The sequence below is a fragment of the Periplaneta americana genome, chromosome 12, assembly GCF_040183065.1.
Source record: "Periplaneta americana isolate PAMFEO1 chromosome 12, P.americana_PAMFEO1_priV1, whole genome shotgun sequence".
Taxonomy (NCBI): domain Eukaryota; kingdom Metazoa; phylum Arthropoda; class Insecta; order Blattodea; family Blattidae; genus Periplaneta; species Periplaneta americana.
In genome coordinates this window covers 15,694,728-15,718,613 of record NC_091128.1, presented here as the reverse complement: position 1 = coordinate 15,718,613, position 23,886 = coordinate 15,694,728, and positions in this window count along the sequence as shown.

Here is a 23,886-nt window from a genome sequence, read left to right as displayed (position 1 = left end):
CCCAAATTCCCCTGCATGCGAACGAAAAATTGTTGTTATAAATAGGTGATTCCACACGTATTTAATACTTTTTTAAGAAATTAGACAAATCCCACGGAATTTGTAGATTTTATTCATATTTATACAGTTATAAATCTCGCAAAAACGAAATTTTTTGAAAGATTTTGGTTAGTGGGGAAAATGGAAAACAGTGACATAATACTGGTTTGTCATGAATATTAAACACTGTGTGCAAGAATTACCACAATCGGTTGGAATAGAGAGGTTTTATTAACATTTATAGAAAAATCGTGTTTTGACCGCAAGAAACGACGATTTTCACAATTGAACGATTTACAGATACAAACCCATATTCCCCTGCACGCGAACGTGAAATTGTTGTTATATATAGGTGATTCCACACGAATTTAACACTTTTTTAATAAATTAGACAAATCCCACGGATTTTGTAGATTTTATTCATATTTATATAGTTATAAATCTCGCAAAAACGAAATTTTTTGAAAGATTTTGGTTAGTGGGGAAAATCGAAACCCGTGACATAATACTGTTTAGTCACGTATATTAAACTCTCTGTGAAAGAATTAGCACAATCGGTTGGAATACAGAGGTTTTATTAACATTTATAGAAAAATCGTGTTTTTACCGCAAGAAATGACGATTTTTACAATTGGACGATTTACACATACAAACCCATATTCCCCAGCATGCGAACGTAAAATTGTTGGTATATAGGTGATTCCACACGAATTTAACACTTTTTTAAGAAATTAGACAAATCCCACGGAATTTGGAGATTTTATTCATAATTATAACGGTTATAAATCTCGCAAAAACGAAATATTTTGAAAGATTTTGGGTCGTGGGGAAAATCGAAGCCAGTGATATAATACTGTTTAGTCATGTATATTAAACACTCTGTGAAAGAATTAGCACAATCGGTTGGAATACAGAGATTTTATTAACATTTATAAAAAAATCGTGTTTTTACCGCAAGAAACGACGATTTTTACAATTGGACGATTTACACATACAACAAACCCAAATTCCCCTGCATGCGGACGTAAAATTGTTGTTATATATAGGTGATTCCACACGAATATAACCCTTTTTTAAGAAATTAGACAAATCCCACGGAATTTGTAAATTTTATTCTTAATTATATAGTTATAAATCTCGCAAAAACGAAAATTTTTTAAAGATTTTGGGTAGTGGGGAAAATCGAAACCAGTGATATAATACTGTTTAGTCATGTATATTAAGCACTCTGTGAAAGAATTAGCACAATCGGTTGGAATACTAAGATTTTATTAACATTTATAAAAAAATCGTGTTTTTACCGCAAGAAACGACGATTTTTACAATTGGACAAGTTACACATACAAACCCATATTCCTCAGCATGCGAACGTGAAATTGTTGTTATATGTCGGTGATTCCACACGAATTTAACACTTTTTTAAGAAATTAGAGAAATCCCACTTAGTTTGTAGATTTTATTCATATTTATATAGTTATAAATCTCGCAAAAACGAAATTTTTTGAAAGATTTTGGTTAGTGGGGAAAATCGAAACCAGTGACATAATACTGTTTAGTCACGTATATTAAACTCTCTGTGAAAGAATTAGCACAATCGGTTGGAATACAGAGATTTTATTAACGTTTATACAAAAATCGTGTTTTTACCGCAAGAAATGACGATTTATACAATTGGACGCTTTACACAAACAAACCCATTTTCCCCTGCATGCGAACGTGAAATTGTTGTTATATATAGGTGATTCCACACGAATTTAACCCTTTTTTAAGGAATTAGACAAATCCTACGGAATTTGTAGATTTAATTCATAATTATGTAGTTAAAGATCTCGCAAAAACGAAAATTTTTGAAATATTTTCGTTTGTGGGGAAAATCGAAACCACTGATATAATACTGTTCAATCATGTATATTAAATACTCTGTGCAAGAATTAGCACAATCGGTTGGAATACAGAGATTTTATTAACGTTTATAGAAAAATCGTGTTTTTACCGCAAGAAACGACGATTTATACAATTGTACGCTTTACACAAACGAACCCATATTCCACTGCATGCGAACGTGAAATTGTTGTTATATATAGGTGATTCCACACGAATTTAACACTTTTTTAAGAAATGAGACAAATCCCACGGAATTAGTAGATTTTATTCATATTTATATAGTTAAAAATCTCGCAAAAACGAAATTATTTGAAAGATGTTGGTTAGCGAGGAAAATCGAAAACAGTGACATAATACTGGTTTGTCATGTATATTAAACACTGTGTGAAAGAATTACCACAATCGGTTGGAATACAGAGACTTTATTAACATTTATAGAAAAATCGTGTTTTTACTGCAAGAAACGACGATTTTTACAATTGAACGATTTACACATACAAACCCATATTCCCCTGCATGCGAACGTGAAATTGTTGTTATAAATAGGTGATTCCACACGAATTTAACACTTTTTTAAGAAATTAGACAAATCCTACGGAATTTGTAGGTTTTATTCATATTTATATAGTTATAAATCTCGCAAAAACGAAATTTTTTGAAAGATTTTGGTTAGTGGGGAAAATCGAAACCAGTGACATAATACTGTTTAGTCACGTATATTAAACTCTCTGTGAAAGAATTAGCACAATCGGTTGGAATACAGAGATTTTATTAACGTTTATAGAAAAATCGTGTTTTTACCGCAAGAAATGACGATTTATACAATTGGACGCATTACACAAACAAACCCATTTTCCCCTGCATGCGAACGAAAAATTGTTGTTATAAATAGGTGATTCCACACGAATTTAACATTTTTTAAGAAATTAGACAAATCGTACGGAATTTGTAGGTTTTATTCATATTTATATAGTTATAAATCTCGCAAAAACGAAATTTTTTGAAAGATTTTGGTTAGTGGGGAAAATCGAAACCAGTGACATAATACTGTTTAGTCACGTATATTAAACTCTCTGTGAAAGAATTAGCACAATCGGTTGGAATACAGAGATTTTATTAACATTTATAGAAAAATCGTGTTTTTACCGCAAGAAATGTCGATTTTTACAATTGGACGATTTACTCATACAAACCCATATTTCCCTGCATGCGAACGTGAAATTGTTGTTATATATAGGTGATTCCACACGAATGTAACAGTTTTTTAAGAAATTAGACAAATCGCACGGAATTTGTAGATTTTATTCATAATTATGTAGTTAAAAATCTCGCAAAAACGAAATTTTTTGAAAGATTTTCGTTTGTGGGGAAAATCGAAACCACTGATATATTACTGTTCAATCATGTATATTAAACACTCTGTGCAAGAATTAGCACAATCGGTTGGAATACAGAGATTTTATTAACGTTTATAGAAAAATCGTGTTTTTACCGCAAGAAAAGACGATTTATACAATTGTACGCTTTACACAAACGAACCCATATTCCCCTGCATGCGAACGTGAAATTGTTGTTATATATAGGTGATTCCACAGGAATTTAACACTTTTTTAAGAAATGAGACAAATCCCACGGAATTTGTGGATTTTATTCATATTTATATAGTTATAAATCTCGCAAAAACGAAATTTTTTGAAAGATTTTGGGTAGTGGGGAAAATCGAAAACAGTGTCATAATACTGGTTTGTCATGTATATTAAACACTGTGTGAAAGAATTACTACAATCGTTTGGAATACAGAGATTTTATTAACATTTATAGAAAAATCGTGTTTTTACCGCAGGAAACGACGATTTTTACAATTGAACGATTTACACATACACACCCATATTCCCCTGCATGCGAACGTGAAATTGTTGTTATATATAGGTGATTCCACAGGAATTTAACACTTTTTTAATAAATTAGACAAATCCCACGGAATTTGTAGATTTTATTCATATTTATATAGTTATAAATCTCGCAAAAACGAAATTTTTGAAAGATTTTGGGTAGTGGGGAAAATCGAAACCAGTGATATAATACTGTTTAGTCATGTTTATTATACACTCTGTGAAAGAATTAACACAATCGGTTGGAATACAGAGATTTTATTAACATTTATACAAAAATCGTGTTTTTACCGCAAGAAACGACGATTTTTACAATTGGACAAGTTACACATACAAACCCATATTCCTCAGCATGCGAACGTGAAATTGTTGTTATATATAAGTGATTCCACACGAATTTAACACTTTTTTAAGAAATTAGACAAATCCCACGGAATTTGTAGATTTTATTCATAATTATGTAGTTAAAAATCTCGCAAAAACGAAATTTTTTGAAAGATTTTCGTTTGTGGGGAAAATCGAAACCATTGATATAATACTGTTCAATCATGTATATTAAAAACTCTGTGCAAGAATTAGCACAATCAGTTGGATTACAGAAATTTTATTAACGTTTATAGAAAAATCGTGTTTTTACCGCAAGAAACGACGATTTATACAATTGTACGCTTAACACAAACGAACCCATATTCCTCTGCATGCGAACGTGAAATTGTTGTTATATATAGGTGATTCCACACGAATATAACACTTTTTTAAGAAATTAGACAAATCCCACGGAATTTGTAGATTTTATTCATATTTATATAGTTATAAATCTCGCAAAAACGAAATTTTTTTAAAGATTTTGGTTAGTGGGGAAAATCGAAACCAGTGACATAATACTGTTTAGTCACGTATATTAAACTCTCTGTGAAAGAATTAGCACAATCGGTTGGAATACAGAGATTTTATTAACATTTATAGAAAAATCGTGTTTTTACCGCAAGAAATGACGATTTTTACAATTGGACGATTTACACATACAAACCCAAATTCCCCTGCTAGCGAACGAAAAATTGTTGTTATATATTGGTGATTCCACACGAATTTAACACTTTTTTAAGAAATTAGACAAATCCCACGGAATTTGTAGTTTTTATTCATAATTATGTAGTTAAAACTCTCGCAAAAACGAAATTTTTTGAAAGATTTTCGTTTGTGGGGATAATCGAAACCACTGATATAATACTGTTCAATCATGTATATTAAATACTCTGTGGAAGAATTAGCACAATCGGTTGGAATACAGAGATTTTATTAACGTTTATAGAAAAATCGTGTTTTTACCGCAAGAAACGACGATTTATACAATTGTACGATTTACACAAACGAACCCATATTCCCCTGCATGCGAACGTGAAATTGTTGTGATATATAGGTGATTCCACACGAATTTAACACTTTTTTAAGAAATGAGACAAATCCCACGGAATTTGTAGATTTTATTCATATTTATATAGTTATAAATCTCGCAAAAACGAAATTTATTGAAAGATTTTGGTTAGTGGGGAAAATCGAAAACAGTGACATAATACTGGTTTGTCATGTATAATAAACACTGTGTGAAAGAATTATAACAATCGGTTGGAATACAGCGATTTTATTAACATTTTTAGAAAAATCGTGTTTTTACCGCAAGATACGACGATTTTTACAATTGAACGATTTACACATACAAACCCATATTCCCCTGCATGCGAACGTGAAATTGTTGTTATATATAGGTGATTCCACACGAATTTAACACTTTTTTAAGAAATGAGACAAATCCCACGGAATTTGTAGATTTTATTCATATTTATATAGCTATAAATCTCGCAAAAACGAAATTATTTGAAAGATTTTGGTTAGTGGGGAATATCGAAAACAGTGGCATAATACTGGTTTGTCATGTATATTAAACACTTTGTGAAAGAATTACCACAATCGGTTGGAATACAGAGATTTTATTAACATTTTTAGAAAAATCGTGTTTTTACCGCAAGAAACGACGATTTTTACAATTGAACGATTTACACATACAAACCCATATTCCCCTGCATGCGAACGTGAAATTGTTGTTATAAATAGGTGATTCCACACGAATTTAACACTTTTTTAATAAATTAGACAAATCCCACGGAATTTGTAGATTTTATTCATATTTATATAGTTATAAATCTCGCAAAAACGAAATTTTTTGAAAGATTTTGGTTAGTGGGGAAAATCGAAACCAGTGACATAATACTGTTTAGTCACGTATATTAAACTCTCTGTGAAAGAATTAGCACAATCGGTTGGAATACAGGGATTTTATTAACATTTATAGAAAAATCGTGTTTTTACCGCAAGAAATGACGATTTTTACAATTGGACGATTTACACATAAAAACCCAAATTCCCCTGCATGCGAACGAAAAATTGTTGTTATAAATAGGTGATTCCACACGAATTTAACACTTTTTTAAGAAATTAGACAAATCCTACGGAATTTGTAGGTTTTATTCATATTTATATAGTTATAAATCTCGCAAAAACGAAATTTTTTGAAAGATTTTGGTTCGTGGGGAAAATCGAAACCAGTGACATAATACTGTTTAGTCACGTATATTAAACTCTCTGTGAAAGAATTAGCACAATCGGTTGGAATACAGAGAATTTATTAACGTTTATAGAAAAAATCGTGTTTTTACCGCAAGAAATGACGATTTATACAATTGGACGCTTTACACAAACAAACCCATTTTCCCCTGCATGCGAACGTGAAATTGTTGTTATATATAGGTGATTCCACACGAATTTAACCCTTGTTTAAGGAATTAGACAAATCCCACGGAATTTGTAGATTTTATTCTTAATTATATAGTTATCAATCTCGCAAAAACGAAAATTTTTTAAAGATTTTGGATAGGGGGGAAAATCGAAACCAGTGATATAATACTGTTTAGTCATGTATATTAAACACTCTGTGAAAGAATTAGCACAATCGGTTGGAATACTGAGATTTTATTAACATTTATAGAAAAATCGTGTTTTTACCGCAAGAAACGATGATTATTACAATTGGACCAGTTACGCATACAAACCCATATTCCTCAACATGCGAACGTGAAATTGTTGTTATATATCGGTGATTCCACACGAATTTAACACTTTTTTAAGAACTTAGAGAAATCCCACTTAATTTGTAGCTTTTATTCATATTTATATAGTTATAAATCTCGCAAAAACGAAATTTTTTGAAAGATTTTGGTTCGTGGGGAAAATCGAAACCAGTGACATAATACTGTTTAGTCACGTATATTAAACTCTCTGTGAAAGAATTAGCACAATCGGTTGGAATACAGAGATTTTATTAACATTTATAAAAAAATCGTGTTTTTACCGCAAGAAATGACGATTTTTACAATTGGACGATTTACTCATACAAACCCATATTTCCCTGCATGCGAACGTGAAATTGTTGTTATATATAGGTGATTCCACAAGAATTTAACAGTTTTTTAAGAAATTAGACAAATCCCACGGAATTTGTAGATTTTATTCATAATTATGTAGTTAAAAATATCGCAAAAACGAAATTTTTTGAAAGATTTTCGTTTGTGGGGAAAATCGAAACCACTGATATATTACTGTTCAATCATGTATATTAAACACTCTGTGCAAGAATTAGCACAATCGGTTGGAATACAGAGATTTTATTAACGTTTATAGAAAAATCGTGTTTTTACCGCAAGAAAAGACGATTTATACAATTGTACGCTTTACACAAACGAACCCATATTCCCCTGCATGCGAACGTGAAATTGTTGTTATATATAGGTGATTCCACAGGAATTTAACACTTTTTTAAGAAATGAGACAAATCCCACGGAATTTGTAGATTTTATTCATATTTATATAGTTATAAATCTCGCAAAAACGAAATTTTTTGAAAGATTTTGGTTAGTGGGGAAAATCGAAAACAGTGTCATAATACTGGTTTGTCATGTATATTAAACACTGTGTGAAAGAATTACTACAATCGTTTGGAATACAGAGATTTTATTAACATTTATAGAAAAATCGTGTTTTTACCGCAAGAAACGACGATTTTTACAATTGAACGACTTACACATACAAACCCATATTCCCCTGCATGCGAACGTGAAATTGTTGTTATATATAGGTGATTCCACAGGAATTTAACACTTTTTTAATAAATTAGACAAATCCCACGGAATTTGTAGATTTTATTCATATTTATATAGTTATAAATCTCGCAAAAACGAAATTTTTGAAAGATTTTGGGTAGTGGGGAAAATCGAAACCAGTGATATAATACTGTTTAGTCATGTTTATTATACACTCTGTGAAAGAATTAGCACAATCGGTTGGAATACAGAGATTTTATTAACATTTATACAAAAATCGTGTTTTTACCGCAAGAAACGAAGATTTTTACAATTGGACAAGTTACACATACAAACCCATATTCCTCAGCATGCGAACGTGAAATTGTTGTTATATATAAGTGATTCCACACGAATTTAACACTTTTTTAAGAAATTAGACAAATCCCACGGAATTTTTAGATTTTATTCATAATTATGTAGTTAAAAATCTCGCAAAAACGAAATTTTTTGAAAGATTTTCGTTTGTGGGGAAAATAGAAACCATTGATATAATACTGTTCAATCATGTATATTAAACACTCTGTGCAAGAATTAGCACAATCAGTTGGATTACAGAAATTTTATTAACGTTTATAGAAAAATCGTGTTTTTACCGCAAGAAACGACGATTTATACAATTGTACGCTGAACCCAAACGAACCCATATTCCCCTGCATGCGAACGTGAAATTGTTGTTATATATAGGTGATTCCACACGAATTTAACCCTTTTTTAAGAAATTAGACAAATCCCACGGAATTTGTAATTTTTATTCATAATTATGTAGTTAAAACTCTCGCAAAAACGAAATTTTTTGAAAGATTTTCGTTTGTGGGGATAATCGAAACCACTGATATAATACTGTTCAATCATGTATATTAAATACTCTGTGGAAGAATTAGCACAATCGGTTGGAATACAGAGATTTTATTAACGTTTACAGAAAAATCGTGTTTTTACCGCAAGAAACGACGATTTATACAATTGTACGCTTTACACAAACGAACCCATATTCCCCTGCATGCGTACGTGAAATTGTTGTGATATATAGGTGATTCCATACGAATTTAACACTTTTTTAAGAAATGAGACAAATCCCACGGAATTTGTAGATATAAAAATCAATAAAATCTACAAATTAAGTGGGATTTGTCTAATTTCTTAAAAAAGTGTTGAATTCGTGTGGAATCACCTATATATAACAACAAAGATTTCACGTTCGCATGCAGGGGAATATGGGTTTTTATGTGTAAATCGTTCAATTGTAAAAATCGTCGGTTCTTGCGGTAAAAACACGATTTTTCTATAAATGTTAATAAAATCTCTGTATTCCAACCGATTGTGCTAATTCTTGCACAGAGTGTTTAATATACATGATTGAACAGTATTATATCAGTGGTTTCAATTTTCCCCACAAACGAAAATCTTTCAAAAAATTTCGTTTTTGCGAGATTTATTACTATATAAATATGAATAAAATCTACAAATTCCGTGGGATTTGTCTAATTTTTAAAAAAAGTGTTAAATTCGTGTGGAATCACCTATATATAACAATTTCACGTTCGCATGCAGGGGAATATGGGTTCGTTTGTGTAAATCGTACAATTGTATAAATCGTCGTTTCTTGCGGTAAAAACACGATTTTTCTATAAACGTTAATAAAATCCCTGTATTCCAACCGATTGTGCTAATTCTTGCACAGAGTGTTTAATATACATGATTGAACATTATTATATCAGTGGTTTCGATTTTCCCCACAAACGAAAATCTTTCAAAAAATTTCGTTTTTGCGAGATTTTTAACTACATAATTATGAATAAAATCTACAAATTCCGTGGGATTTGTCTAATTTCTTAAAAAAGTGTTAGGTTCGTGTGGAATCACCTTTATATAACAACAATTTCACGTTCGCATGCAGGGAAATATTGGTTTGTATGTGTAAATCGTCCAATTGTTAAAATCGTCATTTCTTGCGGTAAAAACACGATTTTTCTATAAATGCTAATAAAATCCCTGTATCCCAACCGATTGTGCTAATTCTTTCACAGAGAGTATAATATACGTGACTAAACAGTATTATGTCTCTGGTTTCGATTTTCCCCACTAACCAAAATCTTTCAAAAAATTTCGTTTTTGCGAGATTTATAACTATATAAATATGAATAAAATCTACAAATTAAGTGGGATTTCTCTAATTTCTTAAAAAAGTGTTAAATTCGTGTGGTATCACCGATATATAACAACAATTTCACGTTCGCATGCTGAGGAATCTGGGTTTGTATGCGTAACTAGTCCAATTGTAAAAATCATCGTTTCTTGCGGTAAAAACACTATTTTTCTATAAATGTTAATAAAATCTCAGTATTCCAACCGATTGTGCTAATTCTTTCACAGAGTGTTTAATATACATGACTAAACAGTATTATAGCACTGGTTTCGATTTTCTCCACTATCCAAAATCTTTAAAAAATTTTCGTTTTTGCGAGATTTATAACTATATAATTAAGAATAAAATCTACAAATTCCGTGGGATTTGTCTAATTTCTTAAAAAAGTGTTAAATTCGTGTGGAATCACCTATTTATAACAACAATTTTACGTTCGCATGCAGGGGAATTTGGGTTTGTATGTGTAAAGCGTCCAATTGTAAAAATCGTCATTTCTTGCGGTAAAAACACGATTTTTCTATAAATGTTAATAAAATCTCTGTATTCCAACCGATTGAGCTAATTCTTTCACAGAGAGTTTAATATACGTGACTAAACAGTATTATGTCACTGGTTTCGATTTTCCCCACTAACCAAAATCTTTCAAAAAATTTCGTTTTTGCGAGATTTATAACTATATAAATATGAATAAAATCTACAAATTCCGTGGGATTTGTCTAATTTATTAAAAAAGTGTTAAATTCGTGTGGAATCACCTATATATAACAACAATTTCACGTTCGCATGCAGGGGAATATGGGTTTGTATCTGTAAATCGTTCAATTGTAAAATTCGTCGTTTCTTCCGGTCAAAACACGATTTTTCTATAAATGTTAATAAAATCAGTATTCCAACCGATTGTGGTAATTCTTCCACACAGTGTTTAATATACATGACAAACCAGTATTATGCCACTGTTTTCGATTTTCCCCACTAAACAAAATTTTTCAAAAAATTTCGTTTTTTCGAGATTTATAACTATATAAATATGAATAAAGCTACAAATTCCGTGGGATTTGTCTCATTTCTTAAAAAAGTGTTAAATTCGTGTGGAATCACCTATATATAACAACAATTTCACGTTCGCATGCAGGGGAATATTGGTTCGTTTGTGTAAAGTGTACAATTGTATAAATCGTCGTTTCTTGCGGTAAAAACACGATTTTTCTATAAACGTTAATAAAATCTCTGTATTCCAACCGATTGTGCTAATTCTTGCACAGAGTGTTTAATACACATCATTGAACAGTATTATATCAGTGGTTTCGATTTTCCCCACAAACGAAAATCTTTCAAAAAATTTCGTTTTTGCGAAATTTTTAACTACATAATCATGAATAAAATCTACAATTCCGTGGGATTAGTCTAATTTCTTAAAAAAGTGTTAAATTCGTGTGGAATCACCTATATATAACAACAATGTCACGTTCGCATGCTGAGGAATATGGGTTTGTATGTGTAACTTGTCCAATTGTAAAAATCGTCGTTTCTTGCGGTAAACACACGATTTTTGTATAAATGTTAACAAAATCTCTGTATTCCAACCGATTGTGCTAATTCTTTCACAGAGTGTTTAATATACATGACTAAACAGTATTATATCACTGGCTTCGATTTTCCTAACGACCCAAAATCTTTCAAAAAATTTCGTTTTTGCGAGATTTATAACTATATAATTATGAATATAATCTCCAAATACCGTGGGATTTGTCTAATTTCTTTAAAAAGTGTTAAATTCGTGTGGAATCACCTATATATAACAACAATTTTACGTTCGCATGCAGGGGAATATGGGTTTGTATGTGTAAATCGTCCAATTGTAAAAATCGTCATTTCTTGCGGTAAAAACACGATTTTTTTATAAATGTTAATAAAATCTCTGTATTCCAACCGATTATGCTAATTCTTTCACAGGGAGTTTAATATACGTGACTAAACAGTATTATGTCACTGGTTTCGATTTTCCCCAGTAACCAAAATCTTTCAAAAAATTTCGTTTTTGCGAGATTTATAACTATATAAATATGAATAAAACCTACAAATTCCGTGGGATTTGTCTAATTCCTTAAACAAGGGTTAAATTCGTGAGGAATCACCTATATATAACAACAATTTCACGTTCGCATGCAGGGGAAAATGGGTTTGTTTGTGTAAAGCGTCCAATTGTATAAATCGTCATTTCTTGCGGTAAAAACACGATTTTTCTATAAATGTTAATAAAATCTCTGTATTCCATCCGATTGTGCTAATTCTTTCACAGAGAGTTTAATATACGTGACTAAAGAGTATTATGTCACTGGTTTCGATTTTCCCCACTAACCAAAATCTTTCAAAAAATTTCGTTTTTGAGAGATTTATAACTATATAAATATGAATAAAATCTACAAATTCCGTGGGATTTGTCTAATTTATTAAAAAAGTGTTAAATTCGTGTGGAATCACCTATATATAACAACAATTTCACGTTCGCATGCAGCGGAATATGGGTTTGTATGTGTAAATCGTTCAATTGTAAAAATCGTCGTTACTTGCGGTAAAAACACGATTTTTCTATAAATGTTAATAAAAACTCTGTATTCCAACCGATTGTGGTAATTCTTTCACACAGTGTTTATTATACATGACAAAGCAGTATTATGTCACTGTTTTCGATTTTGCCCACTAACCAAAATCTTTCAATAAATTTCGTTTTTGCGAGATTTATAACTATATAAATATGAATAAAATCTACAAATTCCGTGGGATTTGTCTCATTTCTTAAAAAAGTGTTAAATTCGTGTGGAATCACCTATATATCACAACAATTTCACGTTCGCATGCAGGGGAATATGAGTTTGTATGTGTAAATCGTTCAATTGTAAAAATCGTCGTTTCTGGCGGTAAAATCACGATTTTTTTTAAATGTTAATAAAATCTCTGTATTCCAACCGATTGTGGTAATTCTTTCACACAGTGTTTAATATACATGACAAACCAGTATTATGTCACTGTTTTCGATTTTCCCCACTAACCAAAATCTTTCAAAAAATTTCGTTTTTGCGAGATTTATAACTATATAAATATGAATAAAATCTACAAATTAAGTGGGATTTCTCTAATTTCTTAACCCTTTTTTAAGAAATTAGACAAATCCCACGGAATTTGTAGATTTTATTCATATTTATATAGTTATAAATCTCGCACAAACGAAATTTTTTGAAAGATTTTTGTTAGTGGGGAAAATCGAAACCACTGATATAATACTGTTCAATCATGTATATTAAACACTCTGTGCAAGAATTAGCATAATCGGTTGGAATACAGTGATTTTATTAACGTTTATAGAAAAATCGTGTTTTTACCGCAAGAAACGACGATTTATACAATTGTACGCTTTACAAAAACGAACCCATTTTCCCCTGCATGCGAACGTGAAATTTTTGTTATATATAGGTGATTCCACATGAATTTAATACTTTTTTAAGAAATGAGACAAATCCCACGGAATTTGTAGATTTTATTCATACTTTTTATAGTTATAAATCTCGCAAAAACGAAATTTTTTGAAAGATTTTGGTTAGTGGGAAAAATCGAAAACCGTGACATAATACTGGTTTGTCATGTATATTAAACACTGTGTGAAAGAATTACCACAATCGGTTGGAATACAGAGATTTTATTAACATTTATAGAAAAATCGTGTTTTTACCGCAAGAAACGATTTTTACAATTGAACGATTTACACATACAAAACCATATTCCCCTGCATGCGAACTTGAAATTGTTGTTATATATAGGTCATTCCACACGAATTTAACACTTTTTTAAGAAATTAGACAAATCCCACGGAATTTGTAGATTTTATTCATATTTATATAGTTATAAATCTCGCAAAAACGAAATTTTTTGAAAGATTTTGGTTAGTGGGGAAAATCGAAAACCGTGACATAATACTGTTTAGTCATGTATATTAAACACTGTGTGAAAGAATTAGCACAATCGGTTGGAATACAGAGAATTTATTAACATTTATAGTAAAAATCGTGTTTTTACCGCAAGAAACGACGATTTTTACAATTGTACGATTTACACATACAAACCCATATTCCCCTGCATGCGAACGTGAAATTGTTGTTATATATAGGTGATTCCACACGAATTTAACACATTTTTAAGAAATTAGACAAATCCCACGGAATTTGTAGATTTTATTCATAATTATATAGTTATAAATCTCGCAAAAACGAAATTTTTTGAAAGATTTTGGTTAGTGGGGAAAATCGAAACCAGTGACATAATACTGTTTAGTCAAGTATATTAAACTCTCTGTGAAAGAATTAGCACAATCGGTTGGAATACAGAGATTTTATTAACATTTATAGAAAAAATCGTGTTTTTACCGCAAGAAATGACGATTTTTACAATTGGACGATTTACACATACAAACCCATTTTCCCCTGCATGCGAACGTAATATTGTTGTTATATATAGGTGATTCCACACGAATTTAACACTTTTTTAAGAAATTAGACAAATCCCACGGAATTTGAAGATTTTATTCATAATTATATAGTTATAAATCTCGCAAAAACGAAATTTTTTGAAAGATTTTGGGTAGTGGGGAAAATCGAAACCAGTGATATAATACTGTTTAGTCATGTATATTAAACACTCTGTGAAAGAATTAGCACAATCGGTTAGAATACAGAGATTTTATTAACATTTATAAAAAAATCGTGTTTTTACCGCAAGAAACGACGATTTTTACAATTAAACAAGTTACACATACTAACCCACATTCCTCAGCATGCGAACGTGAAATTGTTGTTATATATAGGTGATTACACACGATTTTAACACTTTTTTAAGAAATTAGACAAATCCCACGGAATTTGTAGATTTTATTCATATTTATATAGTTATAAATCTCGGAAAAACGAAATTTTTTGAAAGATTTTGGTTAGTGGGGAAAATCGAAAACAGTGACATAATACTGTTTAGTCATGTATATTGAACACTCTGTGAAAGAATTACCACAATCGGTTGGAATACAGAGATTTTATTAACATTTATAAAAAAATGGTGTTTTTACCGCAAGAAACGACGATTTTTACAATTGAACGATATACACATACAAACCCATATTCCCCTGCATGCGAACGTGAAATTGTTGTTATATATAGGTGATTCCACACGAATTTAACACTTTTTTAAGAAATTAGACAAATCCCACGGAATTTGTAGATTTTATTCATATTTATATAGTTATAAATCTCGCAAAAACGAAATTTTTTGAAAGATTTTGGTTAGTGGGGAAAATCGAAACCAGTGACATAATGCTGTTTAGTCACGTATATTAAACTCTCTGTGAAAGAATTAGCACAATCGGTTGGAATACAGAGATTTTATTAACATTTATAGAAAAATCGTGTTTTTACCGCAAGAAATGACGATTTTTACAATTGGACGATTTACACATACAAACCCATATTCCCCTGCATGCGAACGTAAAATTGTTGTTATATATAGGTGATTCCAGACGAATTTAACACTTTTTTAAGAAATTAGACAAATCCCACGGAATTTGTAGATTTTATTCATATTTATATAGTTATAAATCTCGCAAAAACGAAATTTTTTGAAAGATTTTGGTTAGTGGGGAAAATCGAAACCACTGATATAATACTGTTCAATCATGTATATTAAACACTCTGTGCAAGAATTAGCACAATCGGTTGGAATACAGAGATTTTATTAACGTTTATAGAAAAATCGTGTTTTTACCGCAAGAAACGACGATTTATACAATTGTACGCTTTACAAAAACGAACCCATATTCCCCTGCATGCGAACGTGAAATTGTTGTTATATATAGGTGATTCCAGACGAATTTAATACTTTTTTAAGAAATGAGACAAATCCCACGGAATTTGTAGATTTTATTCATATTTATATAGTTATAAATCTCGCAAAAACGAAATTTTTTGAAAGATTTTGGTTAGTGGGGAAAATCGAAAACAGTGACATAATACTGGTTTGTCATGTATATTAAACACTGTGTGAAAGAATTACCACAATCGGTTGGAATACAGAGATTTTATTAACATTTATAGAAAAATCGTGTTTTTACCGCAAGAAACGACGAATTTTACAATTGAACGACTTACACATACAAACCCATATTCCCCTGCATGCGAACGTGAAATTGTTGTTATATATAGGTGATTCCACACGAATTTAACACTTTTTTAAGAAATTAGACAAATCCCACGAAATTTGTAGATTTTATTCATATTTATATAGTTATAAATCTCGCAAAAACGAAATTTTTTGAAAGATTTTGGTTAGTGGGGAAAATCGAAACCAGTGACATAATACTGTTTAGTCATGTATATTAAACACTGTGTGAAAGAATTACCACAATCGGTTGGAATACAAAGATTTTATTAACATTTATAGTAAAAATCGTGTTTTCACCGCAAGAAACGACGATTTCTACAATTGTACGATTTACACATACAAACCCATATTCCCCTGCATGCGAACGTGAAATTGTTGTTATATATAGGTGATTCCACACGAATTTAACACTTTTTTAAGAAATGAGACAAATCCCACGGAATTTGTAAATTTTATTCATATTTATATAGTTATAAATCTCGCAAAAACGAAATTTTTTGAAAGATTTTGGTTAGTGGGGAAAATCGAAACCAGTGACATAATACTGTTTAGTCACGTATATTAAACTCTCTGTGAAAGAATTAGCACAATCGGTTGGAATAAAGAGATTTTATTAACATTTATAGAAACATCGTGTTTTTACCGCAATAAATGACGATTTTTACAATTGGACTATTTACACATACAAACCCAAATTCCCCTACTTGCGAACGTAAAATTGTTGTTATATATAGGTGATTCCACACGAATTTAACACTTTTTTAAGAAATTAGACAAATCCCACGGAATTTGTAGATTTTATTCATAATTATATAGTTATAAATCTCGCAAAAACGAAATTATTTGAAAGATTTTGGTTAGTGGGGAAAATCGAAACCAGTGACATAATACTGTTTAGTCAAGTATATTAAACTCTCTGTGAAAGAATTAGCACAATCGGTTGGAATACAGAGATTTTATTAACGTTTATAGAAAAATCGTGTTTTTACCGCAAGAAACGACGATTTATACAATTGTACGCTTTACAAAAACGAACCCATATTCCCCTGCATGCGAACGTGAAATTTTTGTTATATATAGGTGATTCCACATGAATTTAATACTTTTTTAAGAAATGAGACAAATCCCACGGAATTTGTATATTTTATTCATACATATATAGTTATAAATCTCGCAAAAACGAAATTTTTTGAAAGATTTTGGTTAGTGGGAAAAATCGAAAACCGTGACATAATACTGGTTTGTCATGTATATTAAACACTGTGTGAAAGAATTAGCACAATCGGTTGGAATACAGAGATTTTATTAACATTTATAGTAAAAATCGTGTTTTTACCGCAAGAAACGACGATTTTTACAATTGTACGATTTACACATACAAACCCATATTCCACTGTATGCGAACGTGAAATTGTTGTTATATATAGGTGATTCCACACGAATTTAACACTTTTTTAAGAAATTAGACAAATCCCACGGAATTTGTAGATTTTATTAATAATTTTATAGTTATAAATCTCGCAAAAACGAAATTTTTTGAAAGATTTTGGTTAGTGGGGAAAATCGAAACCAGTGACATAATACTGTTTAGTCAAGTATATTAAACTCTCTGTGAAAGAATTAGCACAATCCGTTGGAATACAGAGATTTTATTAACATATATAGAAAAATCGTGTTTTTACCGCAAGAAATGACGATTTTTACAATTGGACGATTTACACATACAAACCCATATTCCCCTGCATGCGAACGTAATATTGTTCTTATATATAGGTGATTCCACACGAATTTAATACTTTTTTAAGAAATTAGACAAATCCCACGGAATTTGAAGATTTTATTCATAATTATATAGTTATAAATCTCGCAAAAACGAAATTTTTTGAAAGATTTTGGGTAGTGGGGAAAATCGAAACCAGTGATATAATACTGTTTAGTCATGTATATTAAACACTCTGTGAAAGAATTAGCACAATCGGTTGGAATACAGAGATTTTATTAACATTTATAGAAAAATCGTGTTTTTACCGCAAGAAACGACGATTTTTACAATTGGACAAGTTACACATACAAACCCATATTTCTCAGCATGCGAACATGAAATTGTTGTTATATATAGGTGATTCCACTCGAATTTAACACTTTTTTAAGAAATGAGACAAATCCCACGGAATTTGTAGATTTTATTCATATTTATATAGTTATAAATCTCGCAAAAACGAAATTTTTTGAAAGATTTTGGTTAGTGGGGAAAATCGAAAACAGTGACATAATACTGTTTAGTCATGTATATTGAACACTCTGTGGAAGAATTACCACAATCGGTTGGAATACAGAGATTTTATTAACATTTATAGAAAAATCGTGTTTTTACCGCAAGAAATGACGATTTTTACAATTGGACGATTTACACATACAAACCCAGATTCCCCTGCATGCGAACGTAATATTGTTGTTATATAAAGGTGATTCCACACGATTTTAATACTTTTTTAAGAAATTAGACAAATCCCACGGAATTTGTAGATTTTATTCATATTTATATAGTTATAAATCTCGGAAAAACGAAATTTTTTGAAAGATTTTGGTTAGTGGGGAAAATCGAAAACAGTGACATAATACTGTTTAGTCATGTATATTGAACACTCTGTGAAAGAATTACCACAATCGGTTGGAATACAGAGATTTTATTAACATTTATAGAAAAATGGTGTTTTTACCGCAAGAAACGATTTTTACAATTGAACGATTTACACATACAAAACCATATTCCCCTGCATGCGAACGTGAAATTGTTGTTATATATAGGTGATTCCACACGAATTTAACACTTTTTTAAGAAATTAGACAAATCCCACGGAATTTGTAGATTTTATTCATATTTATATAGTTATAAATCTCGCAAAAACGAAATTTTTTGAAAGATTTTGGTTAGTGGGGAAAATCGAAACCAGTGACATAATACTGTTTAGTCATGTATTTTGAACACTCTGTGAAAGAATTACCACAATCGGTTGGAATACAGAGGTTTTATTAACATTTATAGAAAAATCGTGTTTTTACCGCAAGAAATGACGATTTTTACAATTGGACGATTTACACATACAAACCCATATTCACCTGCATGCGAACGTAAAATTGTTGTTATATATAGGTGATTCCAGACGAATTTAACACTTTTTTAAGAAATTAGACAAATCCCAAGGAATTTGTAGATTTTATTCATATTTATATAGTTATAAATCTCGCAAAAACGAAATTTTTTGACAGATTTTGGTTAGTGGGGAAAATCGAAACCACTGATATAATACTGTTCAATCATGTATATTAAACACTCTGTGCAAGAATTAGCACAATCGGTTGGAATACAGAGATTTTATTAACGTTTATAGAAAAATCGTGTTTTTACCGCAAGAAACGACGATTTATACAATTGTACGCTTTACAAAAACGAACCCATATTCCCCTGCATGCGGACGTGAAATTGTTGTTATATATAGGTGATTCCAGACGAATTTAATACTTTTTTAAGAAATGAGACAAATCCCACGGAATTTGTAGATTTTATTCATATTTATATAGTTATAAATCTCGCAAAAACGAAATTTTTTGAAAGATTTTGGTTAGTGGGGAAAATCGAAAACAGTGACATAATACTGGTTTGTCATGTATATTAAACACTGTGTGAAAGAATTACCACAATCGGTTGGAATACAGAGATTTTATTAACATTTATAGAAAAATCGTGTTTTTACCGCAAGAAACGACGAATTTTACAATTGAACGACTTACACATACAAACCCATATTCCCCTGCATGCGAACGTGAAATTGTTGTTATATATAGCTGATTCCACACGAATTTAACACTTTTTTAAGAAATTAGACAAATCCCACGGAATTTGTAGATTTTATTCCTATTTATATAGTTATAAATCTCGCAAAAACGAAATTATTTGAAAGATTTTGGTTAGTGGGGAAAATCGAAAACAGTGACATAATACTGTTTAGTCATGTATATTAAACACTGTGTGAAAGAATTACCACAATCGGTTGGAATACAAAGATTTTATTAACATTTATAGTAAAAATCGTGTTTTCACCGCAAGAAACGACGATTTTTACAATTGTACGATTTACACATACAAACCCATATTCCCCTGCATGCGAACGTGAAATTGTTGTTATATATAGGTGATTCCACACGAATTTAACACTTTTTTAAGAAATGAGTCAAAATCCCACGGAATTTGTAGATTTTATTCATATTTATATAGTTATAAATCTCGCAAAAACGAAATTTTTTGAAAGATTTTGGTTAGTGGGGAAAATCGAAACCAGTGACATAATACTGTTTAGTCAGGTATATTAAACTCTCTGTGAAAGAATTAGCACAATCGGTTGGAATACAGAGATTTTATTAACATTTATAGAAAAATCGTGTTTTTACCGCAAGAAATGACGATTTTTACAATTGGACTATTTACACATACAAACCCAAATTCCCCTACTTGCGAACGTAAAATTGTTGTTATATATAGGTGATTCCACACGAATTTATCACTTTTTTAAGAAATTAGACAAATCCCACGGAATTTGTAGATTTTATTCATAATTATATAGTTATAAATCTCGCAAAAACGAAATTATTTGAAAGATTTTGGTTAGTGGGGAAAATCGAAACCAGTGACATAATACTGTTTAGTCACGTATATTAAACTCTCTGTGAAAGAATTAGCACAATCGGTTGTAATACAGAGATTTTATTAACATTTATAGAAAAATCGTGTTTTTACCGCAAGAAATGACGATTTTTACAATTGGACGATTTACACATACAAACCCATATTCCCCTGCATGCGAACGTAATATTGTTGTTATATATAGGTGATTCCACACGAATTTAACACTTTTTTAAGAAATTAGACAAATCCCACGGAATTTGAAGATTTTATTCATAATTATATAGTTATAAACCTCGCAAAAACGAAATTTTTTGAAAGATTTTGGGTAGTGGGGAAAATCGAAACCAGTGATATAATACTGTTTAGTCATGTATATTAAACACTCTGTGAAAGAATTAGCACAATCGGTTGGAATACAGAGATTTTATTAACATTTATAGAAAAATCGTGTTTTTACCGCAAGAAACGACGATTTTTACAATTGGACAAGTTACACATACAAACCCATATTCCTCAGCATGCGAACATGAAATTGTTGTTATATATAGGTGATTCCACACGAATTTAACACTTTTTTAAGAAATGAGACAAATCCCACGGAATTTGTAGATTTTATTCATATTTATATAGTTATAAATCTCGGAAAAACGAAATTTTTTGAAAGATTTTGGTTAGTGGGGAAAATCGAAAACAGTGACATAATACTGTTTAGTCATGTATATTGAACACTCTGTGAAAGAATTACCACAATCGGTTGGAATACAGAGATTTTATTAACATTTATAGAAAAATCGTGTTTTTACCGCAAGAAATGACGATTTTTACAATTGGACGATTTACACATACAAACCCAGATTCCCCTGCATGCGAACGTAATATTGTTGTTATATATAGGTGATTCCACACGATTTTAACACTTTTTTAAGAAATTAGACAAATCCCACGGAATTTGTAGATTTTATTCATATTTATATAGTTATAAATCTCGGAAAAACGAAATTTTTTGAAAGATTTTGGTTAGTGGGGAAAATCGAAAACAGTGACATAATACTGTTTAGTCATGTATATTGAACACTCTGTGAAAGAATTACCACAATCGGTTGGAATACAGAGATTTTATTAACATTAATAGAAAAATGGTGTTTTTACCGCAAGAAACGATTTTTACAATTGAACGATTTACACATACAAAACCATATTCCCCTGCATGCGAACGTGAAATTGTTGTTATATATAGGTGATTCCACACGAATTTAACACTTTTTTAAGAAATTAGACAAATCCCACGGAATTTGTAGATTTTATTCATATTTATATAGTTATAAATCTCGCAAAAACGAAATTTTTTGAAAGATTTTGGTTAGTGGGGAAAATCGAAACCAGTGACATAATACTGTTTAGTCACGTATATTAAACTCTCTGTGAAAGAATTAGCACAATCGGTTGGAATACAGAGATTTTATTAACATTTATAGAAAAATCGTGTTTTTACCGCAAGAAATGACGATTTTTACAATTGGACGATTTACACATACAAACCCATATTCCCCTGCATGCGAACGTGAAATTGTTGTTATATATAGGTGATTCCAGACGAATTTAACACTTTTTTAAGAAATTAGACAAATCCCACGGAATTTGTAGATTTTATTCATATTTATATAGTTATAAATCTCGCAAAAACGAAATTTTTTGAAAGATTTTGGTTAGTGGGGAAAATCGAAACCACTGATATAATACTGTTCAATCATGTATATTAAACACTCTGTGCAAGAATTAGCACAATCGTTTGGAATACAGAGATTTTATTAACGTTTATAGAAAAATTGTGTTTTTACCGCAAGAAACGACGATTTATACAATTGTACGCTTTACAAAAACGAACCCATATTCCCCTGCATGCGGACGTGAAATTGTTGTTATATATAGGTGATTCCAGACGAATTTAATACTTTTTTAAGAAATGAGACAAATCCCACGGAATTTGTAGATTTTATTCATATTTATATAGTTATAAATCTCGCAAAAACGAAATTTTTTGAAAAATTTTGGTTAGTGGGGAAAATCGAAAACAGTGACATAATACTGGTTTGTCATGTATATTAACACTGTGTGAAAGAATTAGCACAATCGGTTGGAATACAGAGATTTTATTAACATTTATATAAAAATCGTGTTTTTACCGCAAGAAACGACGAATTTTACAATTGAACGACTTACACATACAAACCCATATTCCCCCTGCATGCGAACGTGAAATTGTTGTTATATATAGGTGATTCCACACGAATTTAACACTTTTTTAAGAAATTAGACAAATCCCACGGAATTTGTAGATTTTATTCATATTTATATAGTTATAAATCTCGCAAAAACGAAATTTTTTGAAAGATTTTGGTTAGTGGGGAAAATCGAAAACAGTGACATAATACTGTTTAGTCATGTATATTAAACACTGTGTGAAAGAATTACCACAATCGGTTGGAATACAAAGATTTTATTAACATTTATTGTAAAAATCGTGTTTTTACCGCAAGAAACGACGATTTTTACAATTGTACGATTTACACATACAAACACATATTACCCTGCATGCGAACGTGAAATTGTTGTTATATATAGGTGATTCCACACGAATTTAACACTTTTTTAAGAAATGAGACAAATCCCACGGAATTTGTAGATTTTATTCATATTTATATAGTTATAAATCTCTCACAAACGAAATTTTTTGAAAGATTTTGGTTAGTGGGGAAAATCGAAACCAGTGACATAATACTGTTTAGTCACGTATATTAAACTCTCTGTGAAAGAATTAGCACAATCGGTTGGAATACAGAGATTTTA